We start from the raw sequence: 25,174 nt of genomic DNA on the forward strand, positions 1-25,174 counted from the left end.
TTTATTATTAGATATTTCAATATTAACAGCAAAAAAAAAAAAAGAAAGAAAAAAAGAAAAGCTTCAGCACTACCTTGACAATCCCATATCATTGTGGGTAACTGAAAATTAGCTCTGACTTATTGGAGATTCAGAAATTTAAGGCTTATGGATAAATAAAATCGAAGTTCAAACACAAATTTATGTGAAGACATTCCAGTAACTAAAAACAAAACAAAACTGATGTGTAGCTATTACTTTAGTATATTTAGAAGATAACCTGAGTAATAAAGATTATTTAGAAAATAACCAAAGAATAAATATGTAATGAACATTCTTAGGATTGTAATCAGTATTTAATTATCATTGAACTTAAACAATTAAAGAGAAAACTATTTGCATCTACATAGATACAGCCAATCAAAATTGCATACTTTTTGAGAGTTATAAGGGAGAGATGTACAAATACCTAATCTGATTTGTGTGAAAATAGAAGTCACTACAATTTTAGACATCTATTTAAGGCAATGATGTAAATTCTGAAAATAATCTTAAGAGTGTGTAGTTTTACTGGGAAATAACCAAATGGGCTAAGAAAATGAGAAAACATTAATGAAAATATAATTTTAGTGCTGGAACCTGGAAACCTGATTTTCATATCACTTCCTTCATACTTTATGCAAAATAAGAGAACCTAGTTTGCTTTTCAAAAGCATATATAAGGTGAGATATGAAAATGAGGTTTTCCAGGTGTCTTGGCAAAAAACAAAAAGAAGTTTAGCAAAGCAGTATCACTAGTTAGGGAGCAATGAAGACATTTACTAGACCATGAGTATGTGGCCCATTTTCTAATATATATATATATATATATATACACACACACACATATATATATATATAACATATATATAACACATATACATTGCAGTGATGCTATCAAAAGGTATCAAAGATAAATAACAGCCAATTATTTAAAAAGCAGAGTGAAGAGGAAGACAAAAGAGGATAAGGAGAAGGAGGAACAGCCGCTGCTATAAAAGGCATTTTAGAGCCAAGAGTCAGAGGAGCTGATTTGAATACATAATATAAACTTATTCTAGCATTGTTAATTTTTTATAGAATTGCAGACTATTTTCTTACATATGGTAATGCTACTATGGCTATGTAAGAAAATAGTCCTATAGTTAAAAACTCACAATGAGGTATTTATGGTTTAAGTGTCATAAATTCTACAACTTACTTTCAAATTATATATAGGTACATAGCTTGCATATATATGTATATAATTACATATATAAATATAGTGTCTGAATCATCAAAATGTTGTGCATGTGTGTGCCTGTGTGTTTATGTGTGTCTGTGTGTAAAGACTATAAAAAAACTATTAAAATATAATATAATTTGATAATACATATATATACATATACATATGGATGTTGTCATACTACCTTTCAATAATTTGTAAGTCTAAATATATTCAAATAAAGTTGATGAAATTTTAATAGAATATGATTAATTATTATAAAATAAAATAAACTATAAAATAAATTATAATGGAATATAGTTATCTTAGTATATGTATTTGAAAGTGAAAAAATATAACAATTGCTTTTTAATCCTTTCAATATTGTTACATATCAGCAACTATGGTACCAAAGTATTATTCCCTATTTCCTCTATATTTTGTGACAGACTCTTAAGTCCAATAATTGATCACTTATATGCCTTTTTAAGTACATTTGCTGAGCAAAATTTCTGTAGACTTTCTAAAAAGAGAGGTATCTAAGAGTCAAAATAGCCTATGCTAGTCAGAATTTGTACATTTTTATGGTACTCAGATAAACAAGCAGTTATTTAATAAGGTAAGTTTGGTTTGATTTTCTTTTTTAATGATCATGTTTCTATTTATCACTGGGAAGTAAAGAAAAAAGTTACTAAGAAATTAGAGAAAGTGAAAGCAAATGAAAATCCAAGAATACAGAAAGGAATCTACAAATACTTGATTATGTAAGGTAATATACACATTTCATGTATTATCATAATTGACTAGTGATCTAATCAAACCCCCAGAGTATGTGTAAACCTGGTGTATCAGTAGGCATCCAAGTTAATGGAATTAGTTATCAGTCAAGAATGACAGATATATGTAGATATTGTTTATATACCATATCTGTGTCAAGGAGAAAAACACGTTTTGTCTTTTGGGGATTACAAGTTTCTTATTTATTTTGACAACTCTCCTAGAAAAATTCCCCTGAAGCAATGTCTATTCTTTTTTAAAATTTCTAAAACTATTCCTTTGTGACAACATCCCAGTATAAAATTATCAAGCCCATGCATGAAAAAGCTAGTAGGCTTTCCCAGTGTTGATTTCCAACTTAAGGTCACTCTATTTTTTCACTCATTAATCTTTTCTATTCCCCACACTTTTCACAGTCTATAGTTGTAATTCTTTCTTGTTGTAAATAGTAATATAATTTATTTCCTCAGCTCAATTAATGTTTCTAAAACTCCTCCCTATCATGTCACATTTCTGATTTCAATCTGCACCAGCACCTTATTAACTACTGTATTAAAATTTTTTTTTAATTCAATAGTCATCATATAGGACATTATTAGTTTTTGATGTAGTGTTCAATAATTCATGAGTTGCATATAACACCCGGTGATCATTACATCACATGCCCTCCTTAATACCCATCACCCAGTTACCCCATCCCCCAACCAACCTCCCTTTCCACAATCCTCAGTCAAGAGCTCGTTATGGTTTGCCTCCCTCTCTGATTTTTTCTCATTCAGTTTTTCTCCCTTCCCTTATGATTCTCTGGGCTATTTCTTATATTCTACATATGACTGAAAAGTGTGCCTCTATTTCCAAATATATGTAGAAATATACAATAGTGTTGCTATAAGCAATGGATTTCTTAACCTGGTATTCCAGAGTCCATACCACTGATTTCTATTGGGATACACCTCATTTTGTTCTTTTTTTTTTTTTTTAAGATTTTATTTATTCATTTGACAAACAGAGATCAACAAGTAGGCAGAAAGGCAGGCAGAAAGAGAGGAAGGGAAGCAGGTTCCCTGCTGAGCAGAAAGCCCAACTCAGGGCTTGATCTCAGGACCCTGAGATCATGACTTGAGCCGGAAGCAGAGGCTTTAACCCACTTAGCCACCCAGATGCCCCTCATTTTGTTCTTTTAAATTTTTTATTCCATTCCAATATTTTTATTCCTCTCTGATATCTACCCTCAACACTATTGGATATTTCTACATATATTTAGAAATAGAGGCACATTTCTGACACATTGTCTGGTTGGTTCCAGAGCACCACAATAAAACAAATATCCCAATAAAGTGAATCAAATGATTTTTTTTTGTTTCCAGGGCATGTAAAAGTTATGCTTAAGTTATACTGTAGCTTAATGAGTGGGCAATATCATTATATCTAAAAAATGTACACACCTTAACTAATAAATACTTTATTACTAAAAAAATACTATAATCAACTTTCAGTTAGTCGTAATAACTGATCATATATAACCATAAATATACAGTAAAAATAAAAAAGGTTGAAATACTTGAAATTTATGACAATGTAGCACAGAGAAATGAAATGAGCAAATGATGTTGGAAAAATAGTACCAATGGACCTCTTGACACTAGGTTGCCACAATCCTTCATTTTGTAAAAAAAATGTAGTCTCTGTAAAGTGCAATAAAATAAAGAGCAATAGAAATAAGTCAATCATAGAAAGACAACTGTCATATGATCTCCCTGATACAAGGAAGTGGAGATGCAACATGGGGTGTTTGGGGGGTAGGAAAAGAATAAATGAAACAAGATGGGATTGGGAGAGAGACAAACCATAAGAGACCCTTAATCTCACAAAACAAACTGAGGGTTGCTGGGAAGAGGGGTGTAGGGAGAGGGTGGTTATGGACATTGGGGAGGGTATGTGTTATAGTGAGTGCTGTGACGTGTAAACCTGGCGATTCACAGACAGGGGTACAGACCCCTGGGGCTAATAATACATTATATGTTTATAAAAATTGTTTCTAATTATAAAAAAATAAAGAGCAATAAAATGAGATATGTCTGTAACGGACCTCTAGCTCTCATGTCTTAGTAGAAACACCAGCCTATTTTCCCAATTTTGTGAAAATTTCTCTAAACATCCAAAGCCCACATTGCATATATTTTCACCAATACTAATCATTTAGAACATGATTTAATTTAATACTGGTCTTATTCATATGCTTATAGTCAAGATGCTTATAACATGATCAGGAAAATATTTAGTTTAACCACAAAAAATACCCTCCTGGTTTAAACTAAATTCTCCATTCCTTATGAATTTAGGTATGTACACTCTCATAAACCTCTCACTCCACTTTACAAATATCTTACTTATTGCTTAAAAGATAATGTATTGAACATATTCCTTCTAGATCATGCATTTCCAGGAACAGTGACTATTTCTTTCATTAAACATCTTCTGGGGTGCCTGAGTGGCTCAGTGGGTTAAAGCCTCTGCCTTCGGCTCAGGTCATAATCTTAGGGTTTCCTGGATCCAGCTGCATCAGGCTCTCTGCTCAGCAGGGAGCCTGTTTCCTCCCTCTCTCTCTGCCTGCCTCTCTGCCTACTTGTGTTCTCTGTCTGTCAAATAAATAAAAAAAATCTTTAAAAAATATATATTTTTTTGCATGTTACTTGGGACAAAATACATGCTAAAGAACAACAAAAAGATCTGGAAGACTGATCTCTTTCCATCTCCAAGAATACAATATTTTAAAATTTAAGGGGAAAATCGGTTATACGATGGTGGTATATATAATATTATAGCATTTCAGATTAGTTGATGTTTTATGTAATAGTATGGACAGAAAATGGCCATTACTTCAGAAAGCAGTGTTTCTTTAATCATGGTGAAATTTAACCTTTCTATTCATGTTCAGAAGGGCCACAAATAAAAGCAACTTCCAGATGAACACTTTGAAGATAAACTTACTATAGTTTATGTCCAGATGAGCAATATCTTGCCCAATAAGGATATATAACAGCTATAATCATTCTATATCAAATAGATGAATTTTCACTGATTGGTGATACAATCAAATAAGTACCTACTTCTATAAACATAAAAGATGGATGGTAACTCCATTTCAGGCATGGTCTAATTATGATTTTATGTAAAATTATAACATACATGTGTGGAAAGTTGTGGCTATAATCCAATCATTATTTAACTCACCATATTTGTATCATTACAGTCCTTTTACCAGAGTAAATTTGGAGTCATACTCTGGATTGTGCTAAAATCTAAGTTCTTTTCTAGTTCTAAGTAAACTTTTCTTTCCTAGAAAGGTCAGGGGATCTTTGTTTTAGTGTAACTACATTCAGTTTGTAAGAATTAATGACCTGTCTCAAAGACGTAATTTAGATTTTAAAATTATTTTACTTAATTCACATCCACATATTTAATCACACTTTGCAAACTCCTATACATAATTGCACCAATGTTAATTGCAGCATGTCTACTAAAATTTTTTTCTTGTTATAGATAGTACTGAGTATCAAATATTTCACGTAAATTAATTAGTCTATGACTTGACTTTTACAATTTTGGACTGTACAGTTTCATTCTGTTGTAATACTTAGTGACATCAGTGTTTTACTTAGAGAAAATTAGTGATCACTAATACACCCACACAAATGATCCCAATTGTGAAAATTTAATACTAAAACTAACTTGCAATAATTATTTCAATATTTGAAATGTTAGTATTTACTAATATTTTATTAGTTTATTAATATTTAACACCAATATTTAATATTATTTTAACATTTGAAAGTATATTTTATCACTATAGCCTTTCATTATATTAATAATTTATTTTTGCCTTTTTAAGTCTATTTTCCTTGCTCTTTTTTTAATAAGAAAGATAATTCTAGAGTTGATTGGAAATATTGAGTGTGAGAATCTTTACCTCAGCTCATTTATCTTGCATCTACTACAGCAATTCAGGTTATGAAATATATACATATATCTCTCTATATATGTGTATATATAGGATATATGCACATATATATATATATTTAAAGATTTTATTTATTTATTTCACAGAGATCACAAGTAGGCAGAGAGGCAGGCAGAGAGAGAGAGGAGGAAGCAGGCTTCCCGCCAAGCAGAGAGCCCTATGTGGGGCTCGATCCCAGGACCCTGAGACCATGACCCAAGCCAAAGGCAGAGGCTTTAACCTACTGAGCCACCCAGGTGCCCCCGCATACATATTTTTTAATTTAAAAAATATCTGAACCACTTCATAGACTCAGAGAGACTGACCAGAGAAATAAAGTCTAAACATTGTGTTTCTTACTGTGACAGCATACATCCCCAATCTCTTCTAATTTTTTTGTCCTACCCCATCCAAAGTCAGTCACTCCAACTAAACATAATGTAATTGTGAACTCTAGGTCACCAAAAGATTAACTTTCATCTTATTTGATGTTTCAGCAGTATACAACATATTTAATCCTTTACTCCTTCTTTAAACTCTTTAATTTCTCTCAGCTTATCCTAGCTTCTGTGGTATAACACATGTATTTTTTACAGTGTCTTTGTTTTGTTTTGTTTCGTGTTGTCTGTTTTGGCTGTCTCTCTGACTTCTTGTTCCCTCTCCTGTGGACTTCTCCTCAGGCCTGACTGGTGAATGTCTTCCTGTCTGTATTTGCTTTTTTTGAGGATCTCATGCATTCTTAGGGCTTCACTGCTAATGTTTTGCTAACCAATTTAATTATTTATATTATTGTGGATCTTACCTGTGAGTCTCTAACTGCATATTCAAATATTGAAAGCATTTGAAATTTTTGCATGGTTGTTACATTATATTATGTTACAAAGATAGCATCTAAAAATACCATGTTCCCCATTTCTGAATGTATTTCTTCTTCTAACTTTTCTCACCTGGTTACTGACGCAACTATTTGCTTAGTGACCTATGACAGAAACCTTCCTTTTTAAGAACTCCTAATAGAATCTATAATCAGGTCCTGTTGCACTACCAATAAAATCTTTCTTAAATGTATCTAATCCTCTACTTCTCCATTAGAACTATTATGTAGCCTAAAGTACACTATCTAATCCCCTGGAAAAGAGGTTTGGGCTGTGTGGAAATATTTTGCTTATCACTATATATTGGCAGAGTATGTTAATTACCTTATAGGGATAACAAAATGTAAACATCTGCAGTGCATACACCAATTCTACCCCATGACTTTTTTTTTCCAAACACTGGATTTATTTTAACAAAGAGAATTTAATATAGAAAAGGATTAAACAGATGTAGTAGGATTTAGAACATTGTAAAAACAAAATGTGGAAAATGAAGTATCACAGAAATAATAACTATAGAGAATGACTTGCATTCTTAACCAACTGAGCCACCCAGGCGTCCCAAGAATAACTTGCATTCTTAGGACTGGGAAAAAAAAGGGAGGCAGATGTGGTTATCAGACTTCAAAGCTTAGAAATAGGCCCCACAGGAACTGGACTTCGGAGGAGACACTGCCCAGCTTGGAGGTGGTACCTGAGGAGCTTAGAGCAGGACCAGGCAGAGCTGAAACTCAAAGAGCAAAGGAGGAGGAACAGCCTGTTGTAGCTGGTGCCCTCAAGGATGCCAATGAAGCTGGTTCTGTGCGCATAGAAAAAAACCTGGAAATTGGAACGAACCACTTCTAGAACCAACCGACTGCCTAGGGAAGTCCTCATTTTCTAGGTGACACAGAAGGGGAAATTTCCCTTTTGCCTAGATTCTAGATACCCCTGGCACCTTCTATTAGTAGAATCATACAAGGGAAAATACATGTAGGTTGCAGGGCCCCAGTTTTAGAATCCTCTATCAGTAATTGGAACAGCAACTTTGGAACTTAGAGACAATAATTTTATATCCATTATTTCTCAGTGTTGAAAGGCATTGAATAGGTAGTTAATTAGTCATGATGTTTTCTAGTCACTACATTTCCTATCATATCAACTATCCAGTCTACAGACTCTTCATCATTTTTATTGCTATTTTTAAAAATCACTGGTCACATGGATACTGTTTCCAGTCAATTTTAGAGTTATTTTTTTCTATAAAAAATCTTTTAAAAACAAAGAAAAAGATGGGGCACCTGGGTGGCCCAGTTGTTAAGCGTCTCCCTTCTGCTGGGGTCATGATCCAGGCACCACATCGGGCTCCCTGCTCAGCAGGAAGCCTGCTTCTCCCTCTCCCACTCACCCTGCTTCTATTCCCTCTCTCGCTGTCTCTGTCAAATAAATACATAAAATCTTTTAAAAAAAAGAAAATTAAAAAAACAAAACAAAAATATGTGATTAACAATAAGAGGGCTACTGTGAAAAATGTAAAATTTTTCAAATATTTTACCAAAGGTAATTATTGCTTGCTAGTTTTCATATTATATTTTAATAGCTAGGATCATTTGTGTGGCTATATTCATATCACTATTTTTATTTTTTTATTTTATTATTTTTTAAAGATTATTTATTTATTTATTTATTTGACAGAGAAATCACAAGTAGGCAGAAGTAGGCAGAGAGGCAGGCAGATAGAGAGGGAGAAGCAGGCTTCCTGCCCAGCAGAGAGCCTGATGTGGGGCTAGATCCCAGGATCCTGGGATCATGACCTGAGCTGAAGGCAGAGGCTCAACCCACTGAGCCACCCAGACGGCCTTTTTTTTTTTTTTTAAGACATATCACTATTTTTACTCTAAATATAACACTGATCACTGATGTCACTAAATATTACAATAAAATCCATTGTGTCTGGTCCAAGAGGTACCAGGTACGTTTTCTGCCAGTATCCATTAAAACTGTAACAGACTAGTTTGTTAATCTGTAAATTGACTTAAATCTCAAATCCTTCCTAGTTCTTGAGAAAAGTGATAAACATTTTCTCACACATACACACACACACACATCTTTTAGCTAAAGAATCAGAATACAATACAGAGTCTAATGCTTAAATACAAATTATGCCTTTTCTTCCTTGTATAAATATATTTCCTCTTTTTTATTCAAATATCACCTAATAATCTTCTCTTATTTAAATTCAATTTTATTTTGTTTTTTAATTAGCCCTTTCAAATTGTGTTGTGGAACCTGCTCCTCATTCTTGTGAAAGTCAACAGGTTGTATTTCTTGCCAGTGTTACATTTACTGACATCACAAAGGCAGTTTGAAATCAGCCAGCATGAGGGTAGTGATGATAAAATGGAGGTGTTAACTAACACTACAGTGGTAATAATTTTTCAATATCTAAGTGTCTCAAATCAACATGTTACACTTACACAATATTAGAACTTGATTACATCTCAGAAAAACTGCAAGAACAAATTCTGTCAATGGCCCAGGCCCAAAGATAACAACCTTCAAACCACCAGGAGGAGACACAAGAATTATTGTAACTATGGTCATTAAAAAAAAAAAAGAATAATTTGCTTGTCTTCACATTTCATGTAGGTGGGCAATCTTACTGTATTTTTTTATAACTTTCTTACATGTAACAAAAGCTTCTTGCATTGCTTTTCTGCTTCTTTATATTTCCTTTAATACCAAAAAACATAAAAATTGTTTAAATGCCATTAGTTAACAGATTATCTTTACTTTTAAAAGATCCTTTTCTTGGGGCACCTGGGTGGCTCAGTTGGTTAAAGCCTCTGCCTTCAGCTCAGGGCATGATCCCAGGGTCCTGGGATCGAGCCCCACATCGAGCTCTCTGCTAGGCAAGGAGCCTGCTTCCCTTTCTCTCTCTCTGCCTCTCTCTCTGCCTCCTTGTGATCTCTCTCTCTCTCTCTGTCAAATAAATAAATAAAATCTTTAAAAAAAAAAGATCCTTTTCCTACATCTCATTGCAGTAAACAAACTTTAAAAATTACATAAAGAAAATGAACGGTGTAACAATAAATTTTAGCATTTATCAATTAGTTTTTTCATAGATACATTTTAAGTAAAGATGTTTAACATAGTTAATGCAAAGCAAAGTATGCTATTTTATATTCTAAGAAGCAGATGTATATTTTCCAGAATAATAACACTACCAGAAGGGAGCTATCCATTTAAGAAAGAATGCATTATTGTGCTTAAAACAGATAAAGGAAGTTTCTTTCATGAAGTCTATGTCTTTGGAAGGAGGCCAAGAGTATGACAGATCTAGAAATGAATATTTGAACCACTGACACCATAGTGTCTCCATTCACTATATAGAATTTCCTGCCTAGAAATGTGTAAATTAGGAGAAACTGATCCACAAAGATAGCTTGTATATAGATGTTTCTTTGTTGAAATTTATTTATTTTTTTTAAAAGATTTTATTTGTTTATTTGACAGAGAAAGATCACAAGTAGGCAGAGAGGCAGACAGAGAGAGAGGAGGAAACAGGCCCTCCACAAAACAGAGAGCCTGTTGCGGGGCTCGATCCCAGGGTCCTGGGTACCTGACCTGAGCTGAAGGCAGAGGCTTTAAACCACTGAGCCACTCAGCCGCCCCTCCTTGTTGAAATGTAAAGTAATTGACAAAATGAAAGAGATTGGTTGTTCAATAGATCTCTATTTTTTTAAAGATTTATTTATTTATTTTAGAGTGTGCGAGCAGGGGCAGAGGGAGAGGGAAAAGGTAATAAACTTCACACTGAATGGGGAGTCGGATGGGGGTTTCCATCTCTGGACCCCATTATCATGCCTAAGCCAAAGCCAATAGTCAGATGCTTAACTGACTGAGACACCAGGGTGCCCTGAACACAAGTACTTTAAAATTAGGCACAATGGATGACTATAGTTCTAAATCTGGTCCCCAAAATAGGATGGACCAATATATTTTTTTAAAGATTTTCTTTATTTGAAGGAGAGTGAAAAAGAGCATGAAAGGGGCGAAGGTCAAAGGGAGAAGCAGACTCCCCATACACGGGACTCAATCCCAGGACTTCAGGATCATGACCTGAGCTGAAGGCAGTTGCTTAACCAACTGAGCCACCCAGGCGCCCAGGATGGACCAATATTTAAATAGCTTTTGACTTGTTAAAGGAAAGATGTCTTCGTCAAGATTAAAGATAAATGAAAGACCCCACCTTAAAGCAGTGGACATTGCTTTAAGAACTTGATACTGATAGTGATTCTCAAGCATCCTCTCTATTATATTACAATAAAATATTATGTCAATATCAGATGATCTTAGTAGGTCCTCTAGAAGAGATTATCCATTGAATCATTTTAGGTATTTTCTTACTGAAAACGTTTTCTTGTTTGGAAGTATGTTCGGTTAGGAGATTCTTTATAGAAAGAGGATCACATTCCAGCTAGTAACCACACTTTATCACATGTATATTTTCTCACTGTGAAGTCATTACAAAGTACGGTTTCAGTAAATCTGCCATGGGTGATTACTGTAACATATACTCACAGAAGTGGCTAGTATCTAATTGAAACTGACTCCTTGGGGTGCCTGGGTGGCTCGGTCATTAAGCACCTGCCTTTGGTCACGTCCTAATCCCAGGGAACTGGGATCTAGCCCTACATCTGGCTCCCTGCTGGGGGTGGTGGGGAAGCCTGCCTCTTCCTCTCCTACTCCCTCTGCTTGAATTCGCTCTCTCGCTGTCTCTCTAAAGAAACGGACTCCTTGTATTAGTCTAAAAGCTTGAGGGTGAAAATAAATAATTGCTGTGAAAGACCTCTTTATTCTGTAATCTAGAAAATGCAAGATTAGTAAACCACAGAGGGTTAATTTATACAAAGGAAAGATCACTGATTCGTGTTTACTCCTTATACATTTGCATTTGGGTGGAATATAATCTTTTCAATTTATTATAAATTGATAATTTGATAAGAATTTGCAATTTGCACCAGGAGAATACAATTCAATTCATTCCAATGAGTGATACCACATTTGGGGAAAGTCAGCTCAGCAGACAGGGACAGCACTCATTCTGTGGTTCCTGTACTGAACTAGTTTGCTGTATTCAAAGCAATGTGAAAAATAATCATGGGCTCCAGCTTTCCTTAATACCTTTCTATCTGTGCTAATTCATTTCATCCTACATCTTTGTTCATATATATGCTGTCATTGGTGCATTTCTCTTTCTCCTTTCGGAGTTAACCATAGGAATTGTTTGAATGTAAATAACATGTCATAGATACATTTGCCTTGTCTGTTCACTTATTCCTGACATTTTTTTTTTAAGATTTTGTTTATTTATTTGACAGACAGATTACATGTAGGCAGAGAGGCAGGCAGAGAGAGAGAAGGAAGCAGGCTCCCCGCTGAGCAGAGAGCCCGATGCAGGGCTCGATCCCAGGACCCTGAGATCATGACCCGAGCCGAAGGCAGAGGCTTAACCCACTGAGCCACCCAGGCGCCCCTTATTCCTGACATTTTAAAAGTACATATATAATTAATTATTTAGTTTATTATAAATCTATTATGTTGTTATAGTTAACATTTCTTCAGTTGCAAATAACCAAAAATTGCTTCAAATAGTCTTAAGTATTTTATAGAAAATTATACAACTTTCTAGATATAGAAATAAAGAATGTGTCAGGGACTACAGTCAATCAGAATACAAAGAATTCTGGCTCATTTTTTGTGTCTCTGTTAAAAATCAATTTATTTTCTTTCCTTATTTTCTCCCCTTTCTTTTTTCTCCTTATCAAAACTGGTCTTCCAAAAGTAAGATTCTAATGTATTAAGAATTAAAATCAAGAGCAAACTTTTACTGAAATTAGCATGGGATTTGACATGAATTTTAAGCCAAAAATCTATAGAAATATATAATGTTGGTTGATATAATTCTTAATAATAAAACAATTATTAATCACTATAAAATTATCCTTAGAAATATTTATTTTCACATTTGCAGAAGTCACATATTTTGGTTATTTTATGTAATCTAAAAGAATTGACATCTAAAAGTTTTCCTTTTCTCATTGATTCTCTTTCTTGATTTCTAAAATCAGAAATTACCTAGTATAAATCACTTGAATGAGTTAATGACAGAAGGCGTGCTGCTTTTTTTTTTCAATACAACATTAACATGATTTCAATATTATTATGGACCTTTGAGTTCCAAATGCAACACCAAAAAATTATTATATATATTTCTTTATCATGGGGGAGAATAAAGTAAGAAAGTTTGTATGGAGCCACACTACAAAGTGAAAATCAAAATTAAAAAGTACTTATATATTAAAATTAGTACACTTTCTATAATATACAACACATTAGAAAATCTGTTTTATATTAGCCATGTAACATATTATAGAAAACAAATTATCCAATCATGAGCAATTAGCACTTTCATTTAGATATGCTTGAAAAATGCATAATCTTTTCTCATAATGAGAGCCACATCTTAGACATTATCATGAGTGCCACTAATTTGGCAAGTTTTTATGAAAAAGTCAATGATTTGAAGTGTCAATTCTCTAAAAATACAGCTGAAACAAAATAACACATTAGCCATTCATGGATTAATGTAAATCATTTAAAAGAACAGCAGGAACAAGTTTATCACAGTTAAATTCTAAATTAGTAAAAATGTTCTTTCCTGATTTATATACTTTTTAACTGTTGTTCTTTTTCATATTGCTGCCTACATTACATTTACTGAGAAATCCCAAAACTTAAAGTTGTGAAAGTTAAAAATCAATTTATTTTCTGATTAAAATACTAGAAATACTCTTTTGTGCTTCTATGAGTGTATTTCTTAATAGAGCTAAAGGAAAAAATAGTGTATTATTTATAGTGGAACGTGTTCCTGATAAGTCATTGAAAACTAGAAAACCAAAAGCCAAAGTGAAATCCACACATATTTTTAATATAAGTAATGTTTGTATGCAAACCCTATCATTCAAGATCTCACTCAGATACCTACTCATAAGTGCAAATAGGCAATAGCTAAATGACAATAAAATACTAAGCTTTATTATTGGGCCAGGCAACTGTGCATTAAGTCCCATATTATAGGGAAACTTGTTAAAGCTAAAGCAGAAAATATAGTATGCTTTATTTTTAAACACAGCTGATTGAAAACAACCAAGTAGCCTTCCAAAGAAGATATGATACATTCTTCATGGGTCTATCAAAGATGGGTCCTGCCTGATTGGCTTTTTCCATGGAGACCTATAGATGAGTCTCATGCATTAGGTAAAGAGATATCCCAAGAAGGCAAGAGAGAATCTTCAAAGCATAAGCAATTGCATTTAACCCTGTGACCATACCCACTGGTAAACATAGGATTCTTTATTGGAAATGGCGATCCACAAGTTTGCTCTTGAGATTAAGGACATCCTTAGGGAGCAGTGAGTCAGGCTTGGAAGGTGTTGTAGGTTCCTGCCAGCACTTTCATAGAATACTAGTAGATCCTACCTCTGGAAGTGAAGTCAAAGAATCCCTTTTATACACATTTTGTAACTTCAATATATTTTATCCTTCATTCTTATTTCTTATCATAGAATAATAGTGCCTTAATTACCATTGCAGGACACTTAATAGAGAAAGCATTACCTTAAAAACAATTTTAAAAAACTGTTAGAAAATTTATAAACCAGCACTAAAATAAATATATATATATATATATCATATTTAAGAACTATGTATTCTAACCTATTTCACTCTTGGGACATGGGTAAAATACAAGATTCAAGTCATGTGACTTAGTATTATTATTTTTGACATTATATCTCCATTATATACCAGAGCCATGAAAATATTAGACATTGTTCACATTTTGTTTCCAATTTTCTAAACTAGAAGCTTAGTCTTATTGTAAATGCATGTTTTAAGGGAACTGTAAATCTTACAATTTATAATGTAATTTGTATTTCTCATTTCGTAATCCCTTTAAAACTGTACAGCAATAACTATTGTAGAGAATATGGTTTGTATGCAGGAATGAAATATACCTTACTATACTACTGGAAAGCTAAAATAAGCATTTTCAAAATTATTAAAAGCCATTGAATTCTTTTTTTTTTTTTTTAGGATTTTATTTATTTACTTATTTGACAGAGAGGCAGTGAGAGAGGGAAAACAAACAGAGGGAGTAGGAGAGGGAGAAGTATTCCTCCTGCTGAGCAGGGAGCCCCATGTGGGGCTGGATCCCAGGACCCTCAGATCATGACCTGAGCCGAAGGCAGATGGTTAATGACTGAGTCACCCAGGCGACCCCAAAAGCTACTGAATTCTAAATATGATGTGAATTTCCTCAATTAGATGAATTCAAACTGCATCTAGAAGGTGACAAGTATGTCCACTGGAAAGCAAATGTTTTGTACATTGATTAGTTAAAATAAATCAATAAAAATGAACACAGAATAATTACAGATAGTAAGTATCAATAAAATAGGAATCTAATATGATTTTCTGATCTGCTTGAATGTGAAGGTATTAATAATCTCAGGATTAGGAAATGGATTACTAGGATCCCATGGAATATGGTGATACACTTTTAGGTGTGCTGCTGGACTGAATAACAAATAAGGTTGCCAAGAACCTCCTCGCTTTCCATCATCAAGAGATAATATTATCTTGTTGGACTCTGCTTCAGGGCAAGAAACATTGCAAACTTGCCTTTATGACCTTCTAGTATCATCTTTCTTCAGATCAAGATAATATACCATGAGCAAGTCAAACATCAATAGGAAAAAAGCAATGCAGGTGCCTAGGCTTTTGAAGCAAATCCACGTACACTTTAGGAAATAATTCTCATGGAAAGAGATCTTGGTTAGATCTGAGATCTAACAGAGGTTTAATATTTGAAGTTGGGACATCAAAGGACTATGATTACTAAAGCACTATCACACATTGGGTGTCGTCTGATATACTCAGTCTAATTTTTGTCAGACTACAGCACATCTTTATGGCAGTTGTAAAATTAGATCCTTCAAGAAGTTTCTAAAGGCACAAAGAATTGCTTGAACTGGTAACTCATTTCCTAGTTCTTTTTACTAAACTGTCACCTTTGCCTCTACTCATATTAATGGTCTGTGGGTTATTCTCAATATCCAGATCACTGAATAACAAAATAACAAAATAACAAAATACTGAACTTGATTCGAAGGTAATTCTTCATATGTTGACACCAGGCAGTAATGGACTGCTGTAGATCGTAACTTAGTGCAGGGTGGTCAAGGGCCTGATAGGACATCTATATAATAATAATGGATAGTAAATTTCATTGGGCCATATCCATCATGGTGTATATGACAATATGTCTTCACTGTAATAAATGCTTATACTGGAGATGGATTTTCTATCATTGTTCACCATATTTTAGACATTAGCACCACCATGAAATATCAGAATATCTTAATTACCATTGCATACTATACAATTTCCTTTCTTTCTTTCTTTCTTTCTTTCTTTCTTTCTTTCTTTCTTTTCTTTAGAGGGGGAGGGGCAAAGAGAGAAGGAGAGAGAATCTTAAGCAGGCTCCACATCCAGCAGGTTCTGATGTGGGGCTCAATCTTACAACTTTGAGATCATGACCCAAGCCAACATCAAGAGTGAGACATTTAACCAACGGAGCCACCCAGGTGCTACCATACAATTTTGCTTCTGAACAAAAAACTCACTTTACAGAAAAAGATATCAGACAGTGGGATGATTTCATGGGAAGATTAACTGATTTTGTCATGTTTCTCATGGAGAAGTAACAACAGGTCTCAGAGTAAATGGAATGGACTCTAGAAGACTCAGGCAGCCAGCTGGGAGATAAAACTTGCAACTTTAAGCTGCTGTACCATTAGATTTGCTATATACTCTGATGTAATAAACATTTCTTAGTATGACTTTTCCCATTGTTACAACATGTGGGTCCAGAAACTACAGAGTCAAGGTGGAAGTGGGAGTGTTACTTCTCATAATTACAAACTTGCAAAATTTTTACTTGCATCCTCTATACCTTGAGCCTCTATTGTTTAAGATCTTAATTTCTAAAGGAAAAAGATTCTACTGGAGGCTCATCAGCATTTCCAATAAATTGGACATTTCAAACTGCCACCTAGTGTTTTTAGACTTCCTATGACCCAAGAAAAACAAGAAAGAAAAAAGGGAATTATTGCATGAACTAGATCACAATTTTAAAAGCGAAAAGAGCTTGTGCAAAACAATGTTCGTAAGAAGGTATATGTGTACACTGACCACTGAAAACACTTAGGACCTGGTGTCACGGTGATAATTTTGAAACAACACAATATAGGAAGAACATGAAGGCTCAGATATTTCAGGAAAAAGATTGATGTTGTACTATTGTAAAGAAACTTGTCCAGAGGAGAAGCTGTCTCTAAGAAAAGGAAATATGAAATGTATAATGAGGGAGGAAAATACAGCTTTTCTAAATCTTTTTAAACGTAATAAGGTAGCTTAAAGTATGTAATGCAATAATAAATAGAACTAAAAAGATAAGTAAATTATAAAGCATAGTTGGTGACTTTAACATACCTCTCTCTCAAAAACAAAAATAAGTATACAAAAATAAATTTCTAGTTAATGTAAATAATAAAATAAAAAATTGATGTAATTGACATATATGAAATGTGGCATTCAATAACTACAAAATACATTTTCAAGAAGGCCTACAACGTTCTAGTTCATATATAAAGTCACAAACAACTTAGAAATGATCAAAATTATTAAGAGTATATTCTCTGATCATAGTAACTTTAATATTAAATAATAAAATAAAATTGGAAAAATGCTAACAATTTGAAAATGAAGTAAAATATCTAAATAACCCAAGGTCAAAGACAAGGTCATACCAGAAACAATAGCACAGTTTTGACTGAGAGATAAGAAAGGCATGACATATCAAGTATTGTGAAATACAGTTAAAGCAATGTTTAGAAGAACATGTTTATCCCTAAATGAACATAATAAAAGGAAAACCAGCTAAAATTCAATGATTTAAGCTGCATTATTATAACCAAAAAAATGCAAATCAAACCTAAGGATATTAAAAATGTAGGTGGGCCTGGGTGACTCAGAAATTTAAGCCTCTGCCTTTGGCTTCGGTCATGACCTCAGGGTCCTGGGATGGAGCCCCACATCGGGCTCCCTGCTCAGCGGGGAGCCTGTTTTCCCCTCTCTCTCTGCCTGCTTATGATCTCTCTCTCTCTGTGTCGAATAAATAAATAAATAAAATCTTTAAAAATCTATATAATAAAGATGACAGAATAATGCAATGATTTTAAGAACAAAGGTGAACTAAGGAAAGCAAAATTAAATGTTAGTATTTTGAAAGATTAATAAAATTCATAAACCACTAGCTAGAACTTATGTACAAAAAAAGAGAGAGAAAAACACCAATATTAGATATAGAGAAGAATGTATCAACAGAGACCATAGAGGTGTCAAAAATGTTAATAATACTATAAAACTTTATTAAGTGAGTAAGTTTGATATGTTGGGTAAAATAAACCAAAGCCTAAAAATAGCAGCATAGAACAACCCAACTTCAGATGCCAGTCTGAAGCTCAGGCTCTTACCCGTGCTTTTCTGGTCCTACAACCTCCTCCTGGAGTTGACTAATTTGTTAGAGTGGCTCACAGAACTGAAAGAAATTCTTTACTTACTTGATTTCCAGTTTAGTATGAAAGGACCAGTCAGGAACAGCCAGATGAGAGACATGTATGGGGAAAAGTGTGGGGAAAGAGTTCTGGGTGGGGTGGGGTGGGGGCTTTTTTATCCTCCTCATGGTACCATTCTCACAACACCTCTATGTGTTCACCAACTGGAAAGCTCTCCAAAGTCCGTTTTTTTGTTTGTTTGTTTGTTTTGTTTTGTTTTTAAGGGAGGATTCATTATATAGGCATGACTGATTAAATCATTGACCACTGATGATTGATTCAAGCTTCAGCCCCTTTCCCTCCCCAGAGAACAGGGGTGAGAGTAAAAGTTTCAACCTTCTTGGGGCACCTGGGTGGCTCAGTCAGTTAAGTGTCTCAGGTGATGATCACAGGACCCTGAGATGGAGCCCCACATCAGGGTCTGTGCTCAGCGGGAAGCCTGCTTTTCCCTCTGCCTGCTGCTCCCCCTGCTTGTGCACTCTCTCTCTTTCTCTTTATCTGTGTCAAATAAATAAATAAAATCTTTAAAAAAATTAAAAAAAAAAAAAAAAGTTCCTACCTTCCAGTCACAGGGGGGACTCTTCCAGTGTGGTTGGCTCCTTAGGTGAGGGCATTCCAAAAGTCATCACATTACTGTAACAAAAACACCAATACCACTCTCTTCACAGGAAATTCCAAGTTTTAGGAGCTCTGTGCCAGGAAAGGGGACAGAGACCAGATAATCATTAGTTTCCAGAAGTTTCTTTGCAAATGCAGAAGTTACTTCTTATTCACTTTTCTTTCCTTGTGTCAAATCTACTAACCAAACTCTTAAAAGCATTCTTCATTTTTGTCACTGTGTTTTTTTATTCTGAGCAGTTCTTCTTTTCTATTCTCCCTTAAACTTCCCATCTCTCTCCCTATGTTACTTATCTACTCTTGCATATTGTCTAATATTTCCATCAGAGCCCTTTAGCATATCAATCATTTAAACCTCTCTGATACTTCTAACACCTGTGTCATATCTGAATGTGTTTTTCATGATTGCTTTGTCTCCTCAAACTGTTTTTCACATATTTTATATATATATATATATATATATATATATATATATATATTTTTTTTTTTTTAAGAAAGGCAGACATATTGTATTGGGTACTAGGAACTAAGCATGAGGATTTATGTTAATCTGACTAGGAGTTCAACTGTGCTTAATATGTTTGTCTCTATTCTTAACTTTGTGCTTCTCTTAATTACTCTTCTTTGGGGGAATTCTGCCTTTCAACTCGGGTATAATTCTTATTATTATACTGGAGTCCTGTTGGTGTGGTGGTAAAATCATGGGTAAAGGGAGTATTCTATAATCCTCTGATTAAATTTATAACTAATAGTATATTATAATAAATAAGTTATAGCCTATCATTGTTTTGTTGGAGAAATGCATAAAATTTAACTATTAAAATGTGTCAGCTTGCAGATCTTATGTTTCTCTAGTCTAGATAAGCACTATTAAGTTTTTGAAAAAGAAGAGCTCAGTATATGTTGGAATAATTAAGGAGGATTTATCAATGTTACAGAATCTGAAGGATGAATGGAAATAAAACAAGCGTTCTGTATGGTCTAGAAAGTAAATGTATAAGGAATGTTGGTTGAACTGCCTCTAGTGGGTTCAGCTTTGTTTAAAGGGCTCATAAAAAAAAAAGAAAATGTAAATGCTCTTTAAAAATATGACATTGGGCTAGTTATTGAGAGGTTCAAACACATGTACTCTATCTTTCAGGAAGCACTAATCTTTGAAGATATTTGAGCAAGTGAGTGCCAACATGAAAGCTGTATGTAAAGCTAAATAAACTTATGTTCGCCTCCAAAGATAACTTTCTTTGAGGTTTTCAGAAAAGAATACTGGTCCCAAGAAGGTTTCAGAGTCCTTACTATAATAACAATTAATCTGAAAACTTTGTTAACACATGAAATCTCCCTTGGAAATTTTTAGATTGCAATTTATCACGAAAACCTTTTCTCCCTTTCCATAAGCTTTATGTTTTAATATTTTGTTTAAAAATACACGACCAGCTGTTCCACATTTTCTTTCACAGATCTTACTTCAATATGCCAAACACCTACTAGATGTAGCGTGGACTCCACATTTTATTCTCGTCATGAATTTTATCACTCAGGCCTCTTAAAACTTTCCTATTCTCCCACACAAGAACTGCCATGGTGTTATTCCTCCCTCCATTGTATTGTTCTTGGTTTCTACAGCTAATTGGGATTTCCTTCTTTACGTTCATTAGGGACCACCCCCACCAAGATCTTTCCTATAATTATTGGGCATCTTAGTGTACATTTATGTTTCAATTCCAAGATTATCCTATTGTTTATTTGACTTGTTTCCAGAATGGCACTGTGATTATGACATCTTTACAATGGTAATTTCACAAATTTTTTTTCAGTAAGCCTTATTATATTCTCTCCTTGGTTATCTAACACTGGGTTGGTAGATGGGAATTACAGTTGCCTGGAGGTTTTCAATCTGAAAAAACATGAGTGACTTCTAATTGCAGAAATAAGTTATGTCAATTATCTATTATTATTATTAGTCTATCACCGACCTAAGAGCACATAAGGGAGTAAAAACTCTTTGGTGATATACTGTTTGGTGTGTACTGTGACTACTTTGTTTTGGGCTACTAAGGGAATGGAAAAAGTCCTAAAACTCTTTCTGTTTGTGAGGACTTATATACAGCGTAAAATTGTAATTTGAATAGATAAACTTGTTTATGAAATAGTAAGCTTTAATTAAAGCTGCATAAAAAGTAATGTTACAGCTAAGATACAAAAATTTGTCTTTCAAGATTAAATTATTAAGTAGTTTTATAAACCTTACATGATTTATACAATGTTAATTAAAGTATAATCAATGAAGTAATGTCATCAAAATATGACCTATGTTTTCAATTCAAAAATAACTTACTGAAGTTCCATTTCATAGAATGGTATAAGTAAATTGTCTGTAGTACTCACATAGTGTATGTACATTAGGATTTAATGAGAAACATTTACATGGGATTTAAATGTTGCATTTATTAAAATCAGATTTAAACTCTGAATCAATTTGGACTGCAGCTCTTATCTCTATTTCTCTAAAAAATCTTCAATAAGAGAATTGTTTTTTGATCTTCTAGGGAATCTGTTTACATTCATTTATATAAAACACTGCATTCTTTGCACAGATATAATTATTACTGATCAACTGTGCTTGAGGGGAAGGAGTTTATGTTAAGCTAGCAGACATGAGATTCAAGAACATTAAGCCAAAACTTCAAAAGTGAAAAAAAAAAAAAAAGCAAATAACCAATGGCTAAGGAGTAAAAAATAAAACATCTAATCATTTACTAGTTACTAGTACAAGTGTTACTAGTATTACTAGTAGAGTTTGTTTCCTTTTTCTTTGTTTTTGTCCACCAAAATATTAGTTATGATTACCTAGTATTTATTCAAAAACACCCTCCCAGATTCAGTAAATGTTACCATTATTATTTCCTTCCAAGATATTCATAAGCTTTCCTAAAAAAGCTTGTTAAATTATATCCATCTTTTATAAAAGAAAAAAAAAATAAGCGAGTGTTGGCTTTTAGTTTTTTTAGTTGGCTTTTATATGACTTTTCATATAGATCGCTATTCTTTGACTCCTTTAAAATACTTAATCTGAGAAACATCAAAATTCCAAACAACATGTAAATTTAATTAAATTTTAAAAAATTACATCTCATTTAGATTTTCTATGTAATTTGGAATGGAATCTTTCTGTTCTGTATGTGTACTAATTAGCTAAAGAAAAGAGGAATTAGAAACATCATTTCCTAAAGCATGTCCCACAGATCAATCATCTGAGAAAAATGTTACACTTCATCATCTTCTGTGAGTCACAGTCACTTTAGAACAAGAAAAGGTTTTAGAAAATATTAACATTTTAACTCTGAATTTTTCAAAGTTTTTCATATGAATAAATTTCCATGAAATAATTTAAACATCTTAGGCATGGTTGTTCCCATGAAATACTACTTTGTGGCCATGTCAAAAAAATGCATAGAAATATCAGTGATAACATCTAGATAGAGATTAATTAATATCTAACCCTTTGACCATAAGAGAGAGAAAAAATAATTGTCAAAAAATAAAATGACTTGGCTAAGCTGAGAAGCAGAATCAGGAAAAAAGATTTTGATTCTCGTCCCCACTCCAGTGCCAGAAGAGAAAAGTGGGTATTATATACTGGCTTAAGGGATGCCTGGGTGGCTCAGTTGGTTAAGCAGCTGACTTCAGCTCAGGTCATGATCCCAGCATCCTGAGATCAAGTCCCACATCGGGCTCCTTGCTCGGCAGGGAGCCTGCTTCTCCCTCTGCCTCTGCCTGCCATTCTGTCTGCCTGTGCTCACTCTCTCTCTCTGATAAATAAATAACATCTTAAAAAAAAAAGATACTGAAAATCACTCTATGTATTTTGCATTCATTTAATCAATTGTTAATTTGTACATGTGTGTTATTAGTGAGTACTTATTCAGACATGATCCTTATGCATTCTGTACTTGTTGAAAATGCTTTTAGACAACAAAAAACTAAAAAAAATGTAATTTAATAAAATAGTGGATAATGAAGATAACTTGATACAGACTTTTAAAAATCTTTGATTACTTAGAATAAACACGATGGCATCCTTTTGTAAAGTATTCAATAAATGTTGAATGAGTCACTACATGGATTTTGACCCCATGCTACCTTAATACTTTATCATTTAACTCAATAATATATACCTCAATAACCCACAAATTCTTAAAATAAGGCTGATAGCTTCAAAGTCTGACTTTGTTTGGATTTTTGCTCTTATCTGGGGAGATTACTTTCTGAAATTTAATTTTATGTTTTTTAATATAGGGATAATGATCTCTCCCCTACAGTTTGTAATGAAGCTTAAATGAAGTAATGTATATGAAACACTTGGCTTATGCTCCAGAAATGGTGTTTATTATCATAATAATGAAATTTCAGAACTAAAATACTTTTACTACAATCTAATTCAGTCCTTCCATTTTACAGTCGTAGAAACTATCTTAAAAAGCCAGTGGTGTGTGTGCGTGCACCCTGTCCCTCCTCCCCAGTCGCCGCCTCCTTCTTCTGAGGCTCCTGGTGGGGCCCTGTGCTCCTTCCGTGCGGACCTGGTAATCTCTTTTGTGAAGTGGCAGCTGACAAGACTTCAGCGTTCACCATGGCCGACGAAAAGACCAAGGAAGGAATCAAGACTGAGAACAACGATCGTATTAATTTGAAGCTTGAGGCGCAGGATGGTTCTGAGGTGCACTTGAAGATCAAGAGTCATACACACTTAGTAAACTAATGAAAGCCTATTGTGAGTGATAGGGTTTGTCAATGAGGCAGATCAGATTCGGATTTGCTGGGCAGCCAGTCAATGAAACAGACACACCTGCCCGGTTGGAAATGGAGCGTGGAGATACAGTTGATGTGTTCCAGCAGCAGACAGGAGGTGTCTACTAAAAAGGGAACCTGCTACTTGACTCCAGAACTTGGTTCCTGCAGACGGAGAAGATATTCTCAATTAGAAAGCCGCAATTTGGTTCTACCACATCCTGACTACTACAGTATAGTTTTCTCTATTCTTTCATTTTCCCCTTCCCCATTCCTTTATTGTACATAAAGTAACTGGGTATGTGCACAAGCATATTGCATTTTTTTTTTTTTAACTAAATGGCCAATGGTGTCTTTTGATCGACATCAAATGGAGATGGGATGGGGGAAAATACTGTGTCTGTGAAAATCCCCCCTCTCTCCATTAGTGGCACACTCAGTCAGCTCTTATCTCTAAATTCTAGTAAGTTGTTTTGCTCTCACTGTTTAACAAAGAAAGAACAACATAAAAATCTTTGCGTACCTTGTTCAATTGGAGAATTTTAATGTTTTTCATTTATCATTGTAAAACCAAGGACAATTTTGTAACTTTTTTGTACGTAGCTGTTACATGTAGAGCAATTTGTCTTTAAGTAGGGATAAATGACTCTAAAAGAAATGAATCCTAGATAGTTTTCCCTTCAAGTCAAGCATCTTGTTGTTTAAATTAACTTCTTGTTTAAAAAAAAAAAAAGTTAGCGGTGATTAAGATTACAAAGTAAATGTATAAAGTTCTTAATCCTCCTCTGAAATACCCTTTGAATCTTTAGAAACTCATAGAGATCAAGAAGACTTCATAAATAAGCAAAAAATTCTCTAGTTATGGAGTTGAGGGTACAGGGTATATATCTGGTTATCTCACAATTCTCTAACACACCTTAAAATTAAAAACTGCCGGGCGCCTGGGTGGCTCAGTGGGTTAAGCCACTGCCTTCGGCTCAGGTCATGATCTCAGGGTCCTGGGATCGAGTCCCGCATCGGGCTCTCTGCTCAGCAGGGAGCCTGCTTCCTCCTCTCTCTCTGCCTGCCTCTCTGCCTACTTGTGATCTCTCTCTCTGTCAAATAAATAAATAAAATCTTTAAAAAAAAAAAATTAAAAACTGCCTGGACCATTCATAAATTTAGAAGTGTGAAT

At 34.0% G+C, this 25,174-nt stretch overlaps 1 pseudogene; it reads left to right on the forward strand.

Moving 5' to 3' along the window:
* The first annotated feature begins 23,842 nt into the window (after positions 1-23,842).
* LOC122907888 lies at positions 23,843-24,141 on the forward strand (annotated as a pseudogene).
* Positions 24,142-25,174: the final 1,033 nt, after the last annotated feature.

The sequence above is a fragment of the Neovison vison genome, chromosome 5 (genome assembly GCF_020171115.1).
Source record: "Neovison vison isolate M4711 chromosome 5, ASM_NN_V1, whole genome shotgun sequence".
In the NCBI taxonomy this organism is placed as follows: Eukaryota; Metazoa; Chordata; class Mammalia; order Carnivora; family Mustelidae; genus Neogale; species Neogale vison.